We start from the raw sequence: 17,166 nt of genomic DNA on the forward strand, positions 1-17,166 counted from the left end.
TTTTTTCTTTGAATGCATCACTGAGTTTTTTGAAATATTTATAGCACATGCGTTATCATAGTAGATAGTGACATGCTCGCTTACCTCCTCTTTCATTCCTTCCAATAGTTGTTTGATCCATACAATATTTGAATAATTGATTACAATAGAAACATATTTAGCTTCGGCAATAGATTGTGAAATACAACTTTGTTTCTTGCTTATTCATGTAATCAACCTTTCTCCTAAAAAGAAAGCTCCACCACTTGTTATTTTGTTGTCATCAACATTTCTAGCACAATCAGCATCAGTGTAGACTTTACAATTAAATTCATCCTCTTGTGTATACCATAGGACATAATATTTAGTTCCTTTGAGATATCTAAATATCCTTTTCACATGAGTCATATATATTTCTTTTTTATTAGATTAAAACCTTGCAACAATTCCAACAACTAGGGCAATATCTAGTCTACTGTGTATAAGCTATTGTAGCTTTCCAATTATTTATCTATATTTTGTTTGATCAAACTCACCAGTAATTTCTTCTTTTGATAATTTTACTCCACTCACCATAGGTGTACCAATTAATTTAGACTCATCCATGGTCCCAAAAAATTTCAAGATTCTTTCACATACTTGGATTGAGTGACATAGATACCTTTTGGTGTTTGATAGACTTGCAATCTAATGAATTTTTTTATCTCTCAAAACATTGACATTTCAAATTTAGTGACATAGATACCTTTTGGTGTTTGACAAACTTGTAATCCAATGAAAAACTTTATCACTCCAAATATTGTCATTTCAAATTATGTACTCATTTGACCAACAAATTACTTACTCAACATATCATTTCCTCCAAATATTATATCATCAAAAAATATTTTAGCAGTCAACACCATATCTTGTGATTGATTCTTCAAATATAGATTATTGTTTTCACTTGTTCTAGCAAATCCAATCTTAATCAAATAAAAATGTAACCTTTCATACCATTCTCTTGGGGCTTGTTTTAGTCCATATAGTGTTTTGTTCAGCTTGTAGACCATGTTGTTCTTTCCAGGTTCAACAAATCCTTTAGGTTGTTCAATGTAGACTTTTGCTTCAAGTATTTCATGAAGAAATGAAGATTTTACATCCATTTGATAGACCTTGAACTTCTTGTACGTGGCATAAGCTAACATGTTCTTACACCTTCCAATCTTGCAACAAGTGAAAAAGTTTCACCATAATCAATTCCTTCTTCTTGTGCATATCCTTTTCAAACAAATCCATCCATGTTTCTTACCACTTCTCCATTCTTATTTAATTTTGTTCTAAAAACTCACTTTCTTCCAATCACATTCTTGTCAATAGGTCTCAGTACTAGTGTCCACGTATTGTTCTTTTCAATTTGATCAATCTCCCCATTCATAGCATTAATCCAACACTCATCATCCAATGCATCTTTTACTGATATAGGTTCAAAATTAGCTATTAAAGATGTATCTTCCCTTATCTTGTTTCTTGTTTGTACTCCAGTACTTCTATCTCCAATTATTTGTTCAAGTGAATTGTTCTTCCTCACACATTTGGCTAATACAGGTCTAGTTCTTTGATTCTCAATATTTTATTCCCTTGGTAGAAGTTCATCTTCTTGCTCAGGTTGTAATGTATGGTGCTCGAGTACAAGTTGTATAGTCTGGTGCTCGAGTATAGTTGTCTGAGACACATATGCCACTGTCAGGTTCTATATAGCTTTGTAGTGTAACTCGAGTGGAGTATCAAGTGCATCTTCATAGACATAACAAAATTGCTGTAATATTCAAGTTCTTTCTTACTTTTCATATTGTTCCTTTCTACAAACTCATCAAAACTTACATTTGCACTATCAATCATCTTGTCGGTATCCTTGTTCAAACATTTGTAACTATTGAGTGGTCATTTTGCATGATCCTAATAGCAGAAATTATCTCAAATATGTCTCTTGAAAATCTTATCAATGACCAAATCCAAGGTTCCAAATGACTATTTTTCAACTTTTTGGGTAACTCAATTGAAGATAAATGTGAATGTTCAGAAGGAGGCCTTTGTTGGTATCCACCAATTTTGTACAACTTTGTTGAAACATAACCACAAAACCATATATTTTTATATCTTTCATTTTATGATGAATGCAATTTCTAATCAATGCATATGAATTCCTATTTTAACCAAATGTTTGAAAAGAAAGCAAACAAAGATAGAGTAATGAGAACTTTAAAGCAAATTACTGAAATGAAAACTCCTAACAAATATAAGCCAAAGTAACATGTTTGCAAATTTAATTATCAAAAGGATGTAGTAGGAAACCAATGAAATTAGGAGCAACGCTTTTTCAACTCCATCAATGTAATTGTTGATGGGAACTTCAATAAAAAAAACAAAATATGTTTCGTGTTTCATCAAATTGAGAGGCCACAGAAAGTGCACTCACATGAGACAAAATATTATGTACGAGCAATAGTGATCCTTTCTCCAATTCGTCGCAACAGTAGAATTTGTTAACATAAGGCAACCACCAAAACTAAAAGATCATACAATTATAACAATGCAATAATACCATTAGCTCCATTATCATTCATGAACATGAATTCACAAAAAATAACACACTCCAACAAAATTTACTACACTTAGAATGAGGACACCAATAGCATTTATTATTGCATCAAAATATCGACCTGGAGTACATATTACATCCATTTATTTAAAAGAAATCATCTCCTCCTTTTATGTTAGGAGAGAGCTCTTATAATACAAACTCATGCTAAAAAAATCATAAACTAAAGATAATTACATACAAATAGACTCTCTAAATGGTGCTAAGTAAGTCTCCACTCTTGTTTATATCAATTAGTGGTGCATGATCCTTTACATGACTTAAAACAATAAAAAAGGAGAAGATAAGAAGAGATAAGCCATTAGATGATTTGAGAGTCACTTAGACGTCTAAAATTGGAAGCTTGGCCTTCTCTAAGTGTTTCTGGGAGTTGAACTATCGTCAAAATGCATTCTCAATGCATGGAATGCTCAAAAATAACAACTAGCAATTAACTGTTAGCACACTGCTTCTTCTTCAAAATTGTCAGCACGCCTCTTGATTTGGCACACCTCTGGAAACCACACCTTTGATAAAGTTCACCACTGCAAAGTGCACCTTTCAAAAGCACACCTTGATGACAAAACCAAAAAATATCAAAGTTCTGCTAAGTGTCAAAACTACATTTCCATCATCTAGGTTTTCTTCCTCTTTAGACCAAAATGATGTATGGATGTTTGCTCTCGCATTTTTCAAATATCTCTATGACATCCTTAGCCTTTGATAAGTCTAATGACTTATACTTATTTCATACTACTTGGGGATAGTTACTTATTTCTATCCTCATATCAGCAAAATCTTCTAACTTGGAATCTAATTCCAACAGTGATTCTTTCATTTTGAAAATTTGTCTAACATCATCTTCAAATGAAGCAACTTCAAATAAAGCTCTAAACTATTGAATTACTATTTGCACCAAATAAAATTGTGTTCTTGACTCATCCTTAAAAATCTCTAGGCTAGTGGCGTTGTACTATTTATCTGCTTCCAAAAATTGCCCTTGAACTTTATTCTTTATCTTCTGGATGTTCTTGTATAGCCCTTCCATGACTTTATTCCTTGCTGATACTTTCTCAATATAATCATCTAACTTATCTAATTCTTCCACCGTATAAATCTCCATTAACATTTAGTACCTTTGTCCTTTTATAGATTTTAGTGCTTGTAGATCTTTGGCCCAAGTACACACTTCACCCATAAGCCCAAATCTTGGTTTACAATAGCAACCAATTTTTTGGTATTATTTTGGATGTTGTGCAGAAGGTTCAAATTACCTTCTATTATTTGTACTCCTCTATCTTCAAAACCATGACACTAGCTTTGGCAAGCATCCAAAAATCAATCTCCTAGTGGTTGCCTTGTCTTCTTTCTTTCTAATGTCACCCCTAGAGTAGTCTCTAGATTATCAAGATCTATCGATACCACTATCTCATTCAAATATCCTCTTATTAGCTCATTTTTCTTTCTCAGAACCAAAAGCTCTAATTCACCTTTGTCTAAATGTGAGAACACTTGTTTGATACCCCAGGTGATCAAAAATCTTGATATATCCACTATGGGCTTCTCTAGTACTATCTCCTTCATCTAATAGTCCTTAGGGGTCAACTCATATGTATCTGTGTGAGGAGGCAGAATAGCAATATGCCCCAAAAGATCTTGGTCTGAATTCTTCATAATGAAAGCTAGTGTTTTAGCATCACCTTTGGGTGGCTCAGGCTTCTTGACTACTTTTAAAAATTATACCATGCCCTCTTCTTTAGTCAACTCTACATGTTTCTTTTGTCTAAATAAGACCTCCTTTTTCAACCATGATAGCATTGTTCCCATTGGCGACATATATTGTGCTAAAAAGGTGGGTTTTAGTGTTGGTCCCTTCCCCTTATCACTCCTCTCTGGAGTCTTCTCATGTTGAGGGAGGACTTCTAAGTGAACTTATATGTCAACATGAGCTAGGGACCTAGCCTTTTTCAACCTAGGAGGAGCTTGCTATCTTTCTTCTATAATTTGTCCTTCCTCTAATACTTCATCAACATGTAACTGGGCATATTCTCCTTCCTCTAAGGTTTGACTCTTGAGTTTGACTATCAGAGGAGGTAGGATAATTGATTCTTGGTTTGGTTGAATAGGCACTAACAAAATATCTTGTGATGGTGCAGGAGGAATAGCTAGAGGCCCTAGTGGTAAGGGAGGCAATTGATTCCAATCTTCTGCTAGTGGCTCATTCTAAGGAGTATCTAGTCTCTTCTCTCTTACCATTTTAGTTCCCACTAATATGAAATCAAGCTCTAAGATGTTAAAAACATCACCTCCTCTGCCTTCCCTTTCTTCAACCCATTTATGTTTTTCCTCTTCCTAGGTCTCAACGTGAATAGATTCTTGAGGAATAGAAGGTAGTGTTTAAGTCAAACTCCTTCTTCTTTCTTCTTCTATAGCTTTGGCCAAGCAGGTTCTTTTGTTCAAGGGGACATATGCTATTTTCTCTTGTTTTTCCTCATCTTCAACCTCAGGGATGGTTTTGGGCACCTGAGGTGATGGAGTGCTCCTTTTCTTCAACCTCCTCCTCATTTCCGCTACCATCATCTCAATTCTGGCCTTTTTAGGTACTGATGGGGAGGCTTTTGTTGCACGGTCCTTTGGTACTGGTGTTCCTCTTCCATTAGTTGACCCTTTTTTCTCTTCTTTCTCTTTTTTTCTTCTATCTCTTTACTCTTTCTTTCTGAAAGTACTCTACCCCCCACTCATGTTGATGTACCATTTCCAGCCTCACTGGTGACTTTGTAGGGTAGGTTGGTACTGTGACTTTGGTTCCCTTTCCTTTCTTGGGCCGAGCGATGTCTTGAAGAATAGGGGCTTGAGGGACTAGGTCCAAATGAAAAGGCTTTCTAATCTATTCCCTGGTCATTTTGACAATATGTCAAGCCTGATGATTAATATCATCATTTTCCTTTGGCCTAATTTCTACATTCATAATGGGCCTCTCATATATCTTGTCCCTATTGTATAAGGGATTCAACACTTTGGGGACATCGCTTTTCCATGCCTTGAGAGGTATCTCCATGTCAAGCACATTTTCAGCAAGTTGTAGACTAATTCTACAATAGTCTCTAATTTGGACATCATAGTCATCTACAACATTCATCCAATGATCTATTTCCACTTCGGGCATGAACTTCTTGTCCACCAAATGTTGTACCATCCCTATTGTCAATATATGGGCAAGGTGACTAGTAATTTGCAAGAGGATATTGATCCCATTTTGAATGAAATGTAGCAATGTCCTACTTTTGTTTAACTTGAAAAGCCTCAATGGTGATTGGCCACACCCAAGTCTTCTTGTGTTGCTTCCTCACCATATCATAAGAAAAAGTTAATTGTCTTACTATCTCCAATAACAATAGTCTATCTAATAGATATCATGGGAGATTTTTTGGGCACAAGAGAATACCAGCTACCTAAACATAAGTGAACATCTTGAATCGGATGAAATATGCTCCAATTTGTTGTATCTGCATTACTGCTTCTACTAAAATCCTTTTGGCATAATCCCCTTTAATGAACTGAATGATAGCAAATATGAACCCATAATTGACCACCCTATATTCAGGACTTTGTACAAGAAGCTTCTTCTTCACAAGATGGGGATAAACCATGCATGGCCAGGCATTTTCATCCTGCATGCCTCCTTTCCTATACAACCCTAGGTAATTTATGTGTCTTGTTACCAAAAGATACACCATGTAGGAGGTCATATAAAAGTGGGGGTCATTATTTACTAAAATTAGTTACTCATCTAGATTTTCGTTGAGTATAGTAGCCCAATCAATAGGTATCTTCTCCATTCTGATGGTTTCTATAAAGTGCACCATCCATATCTCTAGGTGACCAGCTACAAGGAGGCCCATGCCACTACTCATAAGAACTATAGAGTAGCTAATATCATCTATCATGCAGCCTAATGTTAGGAATTACTTCAACCCTGTTAGGAGTTGGTAGATCAAATGCAATATATGCAAGAAGAGCCCACTATCCTAACATGCAATATACAATTAAGTTCTTTACAAGAATAGGTATACATACAATATTGTCTTACTGATGTATCTCATACTTGCTCTTCCCTTGTACCAACTCCTTCACTTTTGACTCATTCTCTCTATACCATTTGTCAAAGGTGATCTGTAGGTATTGATCTACCCATGGTAGATGGAAGAACTTCTCAATGTTCTAGGATCTAATATCATGTATGATTTTTCTAGTCACACTCTTGACCACTTTCCCTTTTGACACATAATGATGTGCTAAAGTCATGATCAGTTCTAATGATTGAACTAACACTAGACAAGAAGTAATGTTTACCAAACCACTTTGGATAAATGCTAACACCATGGCTAATCTCTCTTTAGGCTTGTTACACAATAATGGAAAAGAATTATAGTTAATAGGTCCCAGCTTAGTGCCTTGAATCTCAGAATTCTTATCTCCAAATCAAGATTTCTTTGGTGCTCCTTGATATTTGAATGCAACTAGTTTTGGTGTAATATCCATAGTCATGGAGGATGAAGATGACGTATTTATATTTTCACAAAAGAGAAATGGCAATACCATTAATGTTGGAAACCTGCAACCCTAAAATTTGACTCAAACTAACAGAAGACTAACAAAAATAGAAGAAACTGACATCAAAGACCCTAAATAAAGCCTAATTCGCACATGTGCACACATAGAACACCTACGCCTGTGTGCAAGGTATGTAATGTACACGTTCTGGATACACGTTCTGGAAGCTTTGCAATAATCAATAAAATATAGTGTGTAGTTGTGCACTTAGTGCACATGCGCATGTATTCAACTATGCACTTAACTTATGCATTGAAAAGAGACTTTTTAGGGGGATTTTATTATTAAGCACACTACACACACCTACTAACCATGTTGGTGTAGGAGCACACCTAGGCTACCTCCATTGTTTGAAATATTTTTGGCTTGCATATGACATTAGCCAAGTCAATGTAGTTAGTGTGTGTTTTCTTTAGATCTTAGGAGGTCTTGCTATGTGGACTAGGTGAATTGGTGTTAGATCCAAGGACACTAATTAGTCATTATTAGTTATTTTAGAAAGTTTGGGCTTATTAGTTAGGAAAAGGGATTTAAGTTGTAAATGTGTCCTAAACACATAGAATAGGTAGAAAAGATGCTTTAAGATCATTTATTTTGTTTATGCATCAACCTAGAGGGGTTAGAGGTCCTAGAAACAAGGATCATGGCATAAGTGCAAAGATACCAAATGTTGTCAAAAAGTTGTCATGACAACATTTGCAATTTATTGCAAATATTGCATGCAACTTGGTTACCTTAGATCCCCCAAGTACAAGGAGTGGAAAATCCACTAATATGGCCTAAAATCCAGGGGAAAGGCATCTACTACTTATTGAAGGCTCAATCTCGAGTTGGGAGGTTGGATTGTAAGAAGTTTTTGTGAATGCAATAGTGACTATGACTATGATTAGTGTGCAGATTGAGCATTTTCATGTTGTGTGGTCTTATATGGATGGAAGGAGGAAAACTTGCACTAGATTCATGTAATAGGATTAGATTTAGGTGTTTTTAATTGTTTTTACTTTGAGTGTAGAGATAGTTTAGTTGTCTTTGTAAATTGTTTAGCATTTAGCATGTTCACTAGTCTAGTCTAGACCAGTTAGTGTTGTTTTGACTCCCCCATGAAATTTGACCATGGTTAAACCCTAATGTTGGATTGAAATGTTAGGGGAGTCAGTTAGCTATAAGTATTTAGGAGTAGGAGACATGGAATGTAGCGGAAGGATTTTTAACACCAAGCCCTAGGTAAGCTAGTAGTGCCTGGTTAGAGGTTTGGAGGAGAAAGAATGAACAAACTTTGTAGGGTTTGAGTGTACTATATGGAGGAACCCCATGAGCATGTGTGATATGATCATGAGGATTTGTAAGAGAAGTTTTAGGAGTTCACCAGCCTATGTGGGTGAGTTGAGAGCAAGAAACTAGTAAGCCCTATCAAATAGGCCTTTTACCCCTATTAGACCTACATAATAAGAATCACCTGTATGGAAAACCTAGGGCTCTAATACCTAAAAAATCCTTTAGGAAATCCAAAAGGGTTCTTGAAATTGAAATTTGTTTGCCAAGTTGTTTGGATAATTTTTGCAAGAAAGTAGATTTAGTCATATTCCTAGGGACAAAGCCTTGAAATTGATAAGGAAGAAGTCTAAATATCTTTCTAAATGGATTCAAATGCAAGAAAATTGATTGATCTCATGTTGATGGATGACCATACAATGAAGAATGAAGTTTGTGAGCAAGTTGCACTTAGAGCTCTCTAAGTGAGTGTGGAGAAGAGTATTAAAACTAGAGTGTTAGTCTTCTGAGGGTAAGCACAAAGGATCAAACTCTTGGAGATGAGTTTGTATAGGCATTAGTTAATTATCTAAACCAATTAAGGACGTAGGAGGACTATGTACGTAAAAGAGACAAGATAGGTCTCTTGAGAAGTAGTGCAAGCACCCCTTGGAACACATACACCAGGTGTGCATGTGCACATCCTTAGTAGTTTGTCTTTTACCTTAAAGAGGGTAGATGCACAATTATAGAGGTGTGGAGTAGTGGAGCTTAGACAGATGTGAAGGTGTGGTGGTCAAAGGTCTGGGAGATGAAAAGTGAGAAATAAAGAGGGAGGGGACATTTATAGGTTGTGGCTCTTCATGGTACACACCTTTGAGGGTGCGGACATGCAAATGTGTGCATCCTCAGCTAGAGGTGAGTGTGCTCATGCACACTTAGTGCACATGCCCAAGTGTGCATGGTGCGCTAGTGCACAATTGCCCACTTTTTGCACTATGAAGCAAAGAAATATGTTTCTAACCCTTAAACATGACTCGATCATGCCTGATCGGGGACAAGGGATTGGTCAATTTTCAAAGGAAGATCCTAATTGATGAAGGCACATTTCCAAGTGTTTCAAGACAGATCTTATAAAAAGAGGGGGACCCCATTTTGGACTAAAATGGAACGTGTGTTGTGAAACCACAACAATGCATGGTGTGCTAGTGCACATCTACACACTTTTTACACTATGAAGTAGAAAAATGTGTTTCTAACCCTCAAACACGACTCGATCCTACCTGACCAGGGATTGGGAACTGACCTATATTCAAAACAAGATCCTGATCAATTGAGGCACTTGTTCAAGTGTTTTGAGAGGGATCTTCTTAAATAAGGGGACTCCATTTTAGACTAAAATGGGGCATGTATTGTGAAACCACAACAGTAACCCTTGTTCTTAGATGAATATCCTAAGAATATATTGTCATCTCCTTTCAAGTCAAGTTTAACATTCCTAGCATCCTTATGAATGTAATACCTACTTCCAAAGATTTTGAAGTAACTTACATTTTGGTGTATGACCCTACCATATCCCATAAGGTGTCTTGTTTGTTCTTTTATTCAATTAAACTTGATTGAGTGTGTAGATGGCAATATTGGATACTTATCTCTAGAATATCTGAGAGACCTCCTTCTCAATCATCAGTGTCCTTGCATAATCCATGATAGATAGGCATACTTCATTGAGCCTATCTAGTTTTTTATTTTCTACTTGTGATGAATCTTCATGAAGCCTCAGACCTAGGAATTCACCTCTCAAATGTACTATTTCTTGGTTGGTATTACCATATGGACCATGTGATTCGATTGGGCCTCCCTAGTTTTGTGGACTATTGGACTTTGACTGAAGGCATTAAAGAAGTATTTGATTCTCCTGGAAGAATAGAGGAAATGAGAAAAGACCTTCATAATGGCATCTTATCTAGTATGGTTAACTACTCAACAGAGTCCAGGGCTTCCAAGGCTGATCTACAAATGAAAAATGACAATAAAACCAAGTGAAAGTAATCAACCCCCATAGGGATACTACCCCCAGATGTCATTTGATGAATGTTTTTCACATTATGTAAGGGTAAATAATTGTTTCATCATTATTAGGTCTTTCTTGTTGTCGGAGGACATTAGATGTCGAATCTCAAATGTGGCTAAGTTACTAGTAATGAATTGGGGTGCCTATTTCATCTAGTATTGGAAGTTCACATACATCTGTGTGGAACATTTCAAAGGACAACCATTCATGCTTCCCCAGGTTTTCACAGACCAACTAATTTTGTTAGAATTTTGTAGACACGCTTTAGAGTTTCATGGGGTCTATTTAAATAAGAAGGTAACGAGTATTGCTTTTCCTGTTCAATGTGTAGAATATTCATGCACTTTGATCTAGGCCAGAGAAACTGAAAAGAGTTAATGGCCTATGCTTTCAGGGAGTTCTACTTGCAGAGGAAGGACTTTGAATGTTCAGGTTACGTAATACACTCCAATGTGGGTGCCCAGTTCCACATGACACATTTGGAGGACTATTGGGCTAGCCTCCCCATAAAATTTGAGGTGAAAGAGAAGAAACACAGTCGAATGAACACCAAGCAAATGAAGGACGTCTATAGACTCCGTGGATTCCCTAAGAATTTCATACATCATGGGGATCCCCTACCTAATTATAAATAATTAGGGATAGGTCTCCAAGCTCTCGCTCCCATGGATTGGGATGTGGATAAGCCCATATCTCTAGAAGAGATAACATTGGAAGTAATTAGTAGAATCCATGAGAATTTCATGGAAGCCTTCCCTCAAAGAACACCCTACACTAAAGAGCATGAGTATTCCTCCACCTCATCCCATCAACCACAAGGCTAGTGTAGAGGCTAGCAAAAGGTTGGTGAATTGCAGGTTTGACCAAAGGAACATAATGTGCTAGTCACTAGGCTCGCCGAACATGTAAGAAAAAAGGTTCAAGCATCTTGAAGGTTGGGAGAGACTATGAAGGCAAGGGTAGCACAAATTCTTGTTCTCCTTAATTGTTTTGCTACACCTATTCATGAGAATTTGGGGGTGAAGCCTATCTAGATAGAAGAAGAAAATATGTCCTATCTAGTCAGTATGGGAACAAAGTAGAAAACTAGGAGACCAAGGGGAAGCCCTACCATCTCCCTAACAGAAGATGATTTTGATCAAGTGGTTCTCATAGAAGAGGATTCCCTTGGTATGGAGTGGAAGACCCGTCAAAGATGGGCATCCATGAAGTGTTGGCAAGAGAGGTGTCTAGTCTATCTAAGAGGGTGGATCCTGCTCAAAAGACAAAGGAAGCATACAAGTCAGAGATGCCTCTCGTGATCAACCCCAAAGTGTTGAGGCTAGAAGAGGTAGCAAATATGGTTGGCCCCGATAAAGAGGAACATACGCAAGAAGGCCTGTATCTCTTGGAAGAAGAAAGGAAAGAGGTTGATATATGTTTTCAAAGGAAGAAGAAACAAGAAGAGGAGGACCTCTAGTAGCACATGGGGAAAGAACATGACTACATGAAAGAACATGTCAAAATGGCTGGAGAGGAAGGATGAAGGATCTAGGTGAAAGTTTTCATAGATGAGGTGGGTACATCTACCACCAAAGAAATTAGAACACAGATGGAAGGAGTACCTTAAGTCCTGGGGGCTCTAGAGAACTCAAGTGGTACTGCTCAAGGAGTAGTCATGATAGGAAGTGACCATCGTGAGGAAACCATGGCAATGATGACAAGGGTTATCCCACAAACAAAAAAGTGCAAGGGATGCATCACAAGTAGTACCATGGGCCTTGGTAGTATCAAGTGTTGAGTGACCAATTGCTATTGTGCTAAGGACTATAGGACCCAAAGCTCTAGAGAGGAGAAAAATAAGAAGCATGCTCAGCCACCTCTCATAGTAACATTAATTGATATGGTGGATGTAATGATTGCTACCCAAACTAATAAAAGGACAAAGAAGAGAGAAAGAACTACATCCAAGGTAAAGAATGAGCTTAATGAGAAGGTGCTAGCTACAATAGTGGTCTCACCCATAGGAAAAAATGAAGGGAAGGTTCGGCCCAAAGAGTATGTGGTCACCGAAGAATCCTTGGGACACTAAACTTTGGATACTAAGCTAGTAGACATTGATTCGGTCAAGGATAGTGTGCAAAATAGGTACATCAAGTTCAATGAGAGTATGTTGAGCTTGAAGAAGAGGTAGAAGGTTACAATGCACTACTAGCCAAATTGGCCTCACCAATTGCAGTTACCCCTCCAGCTCCTCCTTCTTCATAGATAAATGCTCCTATACCTTTAGAGGAGCTCACGAAATAAAGGACAAAAAGGAGAAAGCTATAGCAGTGGATAGATGGATCTCTAACCATGTAAATGGCATAAGGGTAACTTTGGCTTCTTTGTTAACTACATTTTTCAAGGAGGCTAGCTTAGGGACCACAGTGGCTAATGTATTGGTTGAATGGGATAGAGAAGACTAAGAATCAGCCGACTAAGGGAAGCCCTCAATGTACGAGATGATGTTATACAAGACCTAAATATACTACAAGGAGAAGATCTCACTTATTTTCACTTTATTTATGAATTGATAACACACTAGATCAAGGCAATAGAGACATTGTTGGCTACCATGAGGCCTAAGAATACCAAGCTCCAAAACTAGCTGGAGAATTAGTCAAAGCTAGTAGAGGCCATCATGGGATTTGATCCATGGGATCAGTGGAGATGGGCTCCCATAGATTCCATGCTTAGTTAGTTTGATGAGCATGTGGAAGGAATAATTTCATGCTCCAAAGGTTTTTGTACCAGGTCCTTGAAAGCTCTAACTAAAATGGTGCTTAAATCTTGGGAGGTACAAGAAAAGACAAGGCACTTGAAGACTATCATCGATGATGCTAAATAGAAGATCAAGGAATCCCAAGGGAGGCTCCATTATGTGAAAAGCCTTGATCAGGTAATGGAATCCAACTTCATTGAAGAATTTTTGAGGGTCAAATGGAAACTAATAAAACATCTTGATGGTAATCGGTAAGTCCCTAAACTCTAAACCTCAAGGTAAGGTAGTATTGTCTGGGTGGTTATGGAGGTGACATAGGAAGAAGTGTTGATTTTTCCACAACTGAATTTTATCAGGTAATTTATTACCAAGTGGGTAGAGGTTGGTCAAATGAACTTAAGCAAAAAATATGTAAAATCATTGTCACCTCGATTGGAGGAGAAGGATATCTAATTTGGGTTGCCTCCTTTTTGTCTCTTTCTTTATTTATTTTATACAATGATGTAAATATTGCAAGTAGCACATATACGTCAGAAGTATTAAACAAGGTAGATACATAAGAGCATTGGTCCCGATAAGTGGTTACCAAGATTTTGATGTATCAAATTTTGTATAGGTATTTTGTAAGAGTGAGAATATTTAGTATAAATAGGTATGTAAAAGACTCTAAAGGGATTGGTTGAATTGTTGATTTTGTCGTCCAGTGTCCATTACTACATATTTTTGACAACCATACACATATGTAATATTTACCTAAGGGAATTTATATATATATATATATATATATATATATATATATATATATATATGTATGTATATATATATATATATATATATATATATATATATATATATATATATATATATATATATATATATATATATACATACATACATACATATATATATATATATATGTATATGTATATATATATGTATGTATATATACATATATATATATATACATATATATATATGTATATATACATACATATATATATGTATATATACATATATATACATATATATGTGTATATATATGTATATATGATATATGTATATACATATAATGAACCTCATGCATCCACTCCCATCCATTCCTGTCAAGATCTTGTCCAAAAGCATGTTGAAATATCCTCCGACAGAACAGCAGATCCCGCCATCCCACTTATTCCCCTACATGATCCACTTTTACCATCCCCTCCATATCTAAATCCTACCATCTTACTTACTCCATCTCAAGATCCCTTTCCCTCAACCCACCCAACTCAAGATCCTATAATCCCATCTCCTCTACTTCATGATCATACATCTCCCATAATCCATGATGATAGATCCATCAAAAAAGAACTAATTATCATATTCGAAGCTCCAACTCCTTCAGCTAGTAATGGACTCACATCTTGTGTTTCAAATAATGAACATCATATTGAAAAAAGAAATGAAAATGTATTTCTAGATGTCGGTATCCCCGCTATTCTTGCATGGTCCCAATTCCTTCCATCTCCACCCCAAAGTTCCCATCCATCTTATTTTGCATCTATTTTGGGCCCTCATCCTACTCCTTATCTCCAACCCTCCATTTTGGGTCCATATATCCCTTATCTAAATCCCACACCCTTTCCATCCATTTTGGGTCCTTACATACCTAATATGAATCCTTTATCCCCTCCATCTATTTTGGGACCTACACCTTCCCTGTTTCCATCTATTTTGGGCCCATATCCTTCCTTCCCTCCATCCATTTTGGGCAATTATATCCATCCATATCCTATGTTCCAATCTATCCTTCCATCCCCTCAAATCTACCAGCTAGATCATCAAAGGCACTCACCCTTGAATCTCTTCCAACCTTTAAACCCTATCACTCCATAAATTATCCCTCCATCTGCTCCATGCTCTTGTTCCCATCCCATGGCTAATAGAAGCATATTGGATGCCAAAATACAAAAGCATAAATCCAAAAATCCACAAAAATCCAAGTCTCAACATGTCCCTTCTAAAATACATGTTCAAAACAAGAAACATTTAATCCCAATCAAAGAAAAAGTTAAGAGGCCACAAAAGCCCCAGCTAAAAAAGTCAAAAATCATGTGGATACCCAAGATGCTCATAAAAGAAATGCATCTAAAAGAAAAATCTCAATTGGCATCCATTCATGCTACTCAAAAAGCCTCATCCATCCATCCTTCATCCAAATCCCCATATAAGCATCCTTCATCCCCCCAACCCACTTTTAGTCCATATGCTTCTTATCCTAAATTTCCCATCCTCCATCTTCCAACTCTACTTTTAGTCCTTATCTTTCTCTTCCTCCATTTTCTCCTCAACCTCACTCAAAACCATCTTTCCCACTACTTTATCACCTCTCAAGGTGTGTGCCAATGATGATCTTTCCATTTTCCTCATCCACTTACCCACAAGCCTTATGTCTTTACATCCATTATCTATCAAACTCCCACCCACCATTCCACTTGTTCAATCCAATCCTTTTTCATCCATCCTACCAACATCTATGAGCCAAAAATAGTTGAAGAAAGCCAAAATCATTCCAGCTAAGTTGAAAGTCAAAAATTCAAAAAATAATAAAGAAAAATAAAGCGTCCACTGGTGAAAACTTGGCAATTCAAGCGCCTTGGAAAAGTACCATGATGAAAACTTGGCAAACAAGCGTCATGCGTAATCCCGCCATCCCCAGCTTAGCCTATCACCCTCATGCTTTTGGTCATCTCTTGACATCCAACTCCATCTTCCAAATCTATCCACCTATCCTCCACCCTCCATCTTCCATCTCACACCATCCACTTATCTCCTGCAGCTTCAGCCAACCATCCCAACTATCATCCATCTCCCTAGCCCCTTCAACTTTTTCCATCCTAGCTTCAATCCTATCACATCCATCATAAGACCTCCTTCCGCATGTTATCTTCTGATTGGGGGCACTATATTCTTTGGAGATCTTGTCTTGTCCATCCTCCCTTGTCATTGGTATCTAGCTCTAGGCTATCCTCATGCAAACCCAATGTCATCTCTTTATATCCATCATAATCCTAGCTATCTACAATCCTATCCAGCAATCTCATCCTGCTCCTCTAGCTATCCTTGGTCACAAAATCTCTCATCATCATTGGATGCATCCTGCCAAATCCATATCTTTCGCTATCACCCCACCCTTAGCTTTTGCATCTTGCACAACATCGAACCATCCTGCTATCCTATCATCTTGAGCTTTTGCCTGCTTGTAACTATCTTGGTCAACTTCAGCTTGTAAATATCTTGGTTCGTCAGCTTGTACATCCTCTTTATCTTAGTACCATTGTATCTATCCAGCGTTTGTGTCAGTTCATCCTTGATCAGCATCTTGCACCCATCGCACATCTTGGTTAGCTATTCCAATGCATCCTTTAGCTAGATTTCCTGTCACCAAAGTGTTATCTTTCTTAGTTTAGCTTGCCAAATGCATCACTCATCCAATTCCACTAGCTTAGGTGCTCTCTGATAGGTCCTTGTAGGATATAGCTTTCCTCATGTCTGATCTTGGTTCGTTAGTACCTCATCCTACCCATCTCATTGGCAAATGGTTCTCTTTTGGATTTTTGCTTTCTTTTGATTTGGACTCTTCCCTGTTGGGTCTTGAAATATCTTTTCCAAGCAATCTCCTTGTTCCCTCCTCAAGGTTACCACGATCTTCCATATCATGGTATACTGTGAATGGGGCAATCAGAGCGTAAGGTCTTGATCATGTCTTTTGCTTGTTTTCTTTTTTGCTTGTGGGTTACCCAGTGTCGTTTCCACACTGCTTCCTCTGGGATTCATGTGTGATACTAGGGCAATCCTTGCGTGTTTGTTTTGAGTCAGTTCGTCAGTCCTCTTGACAGTTGGTGA

The sequence above is a fragment of the Cupressus sempervirens genome, chromosome 3 (assembly GCF_028749045.1).
Source record: "Cupressus sempervirens isolate cs-2001-9-10 chromosome 3, ASM2874904v1, whole genome shotgun sequence".
Classification (NCBI taxonomy): Eukaryota; Viridiplantae; Streptophyta; class Pinopsida; order Cupressales; family Cupressaceae; genus Cupressus; species Cupressus sempervirens.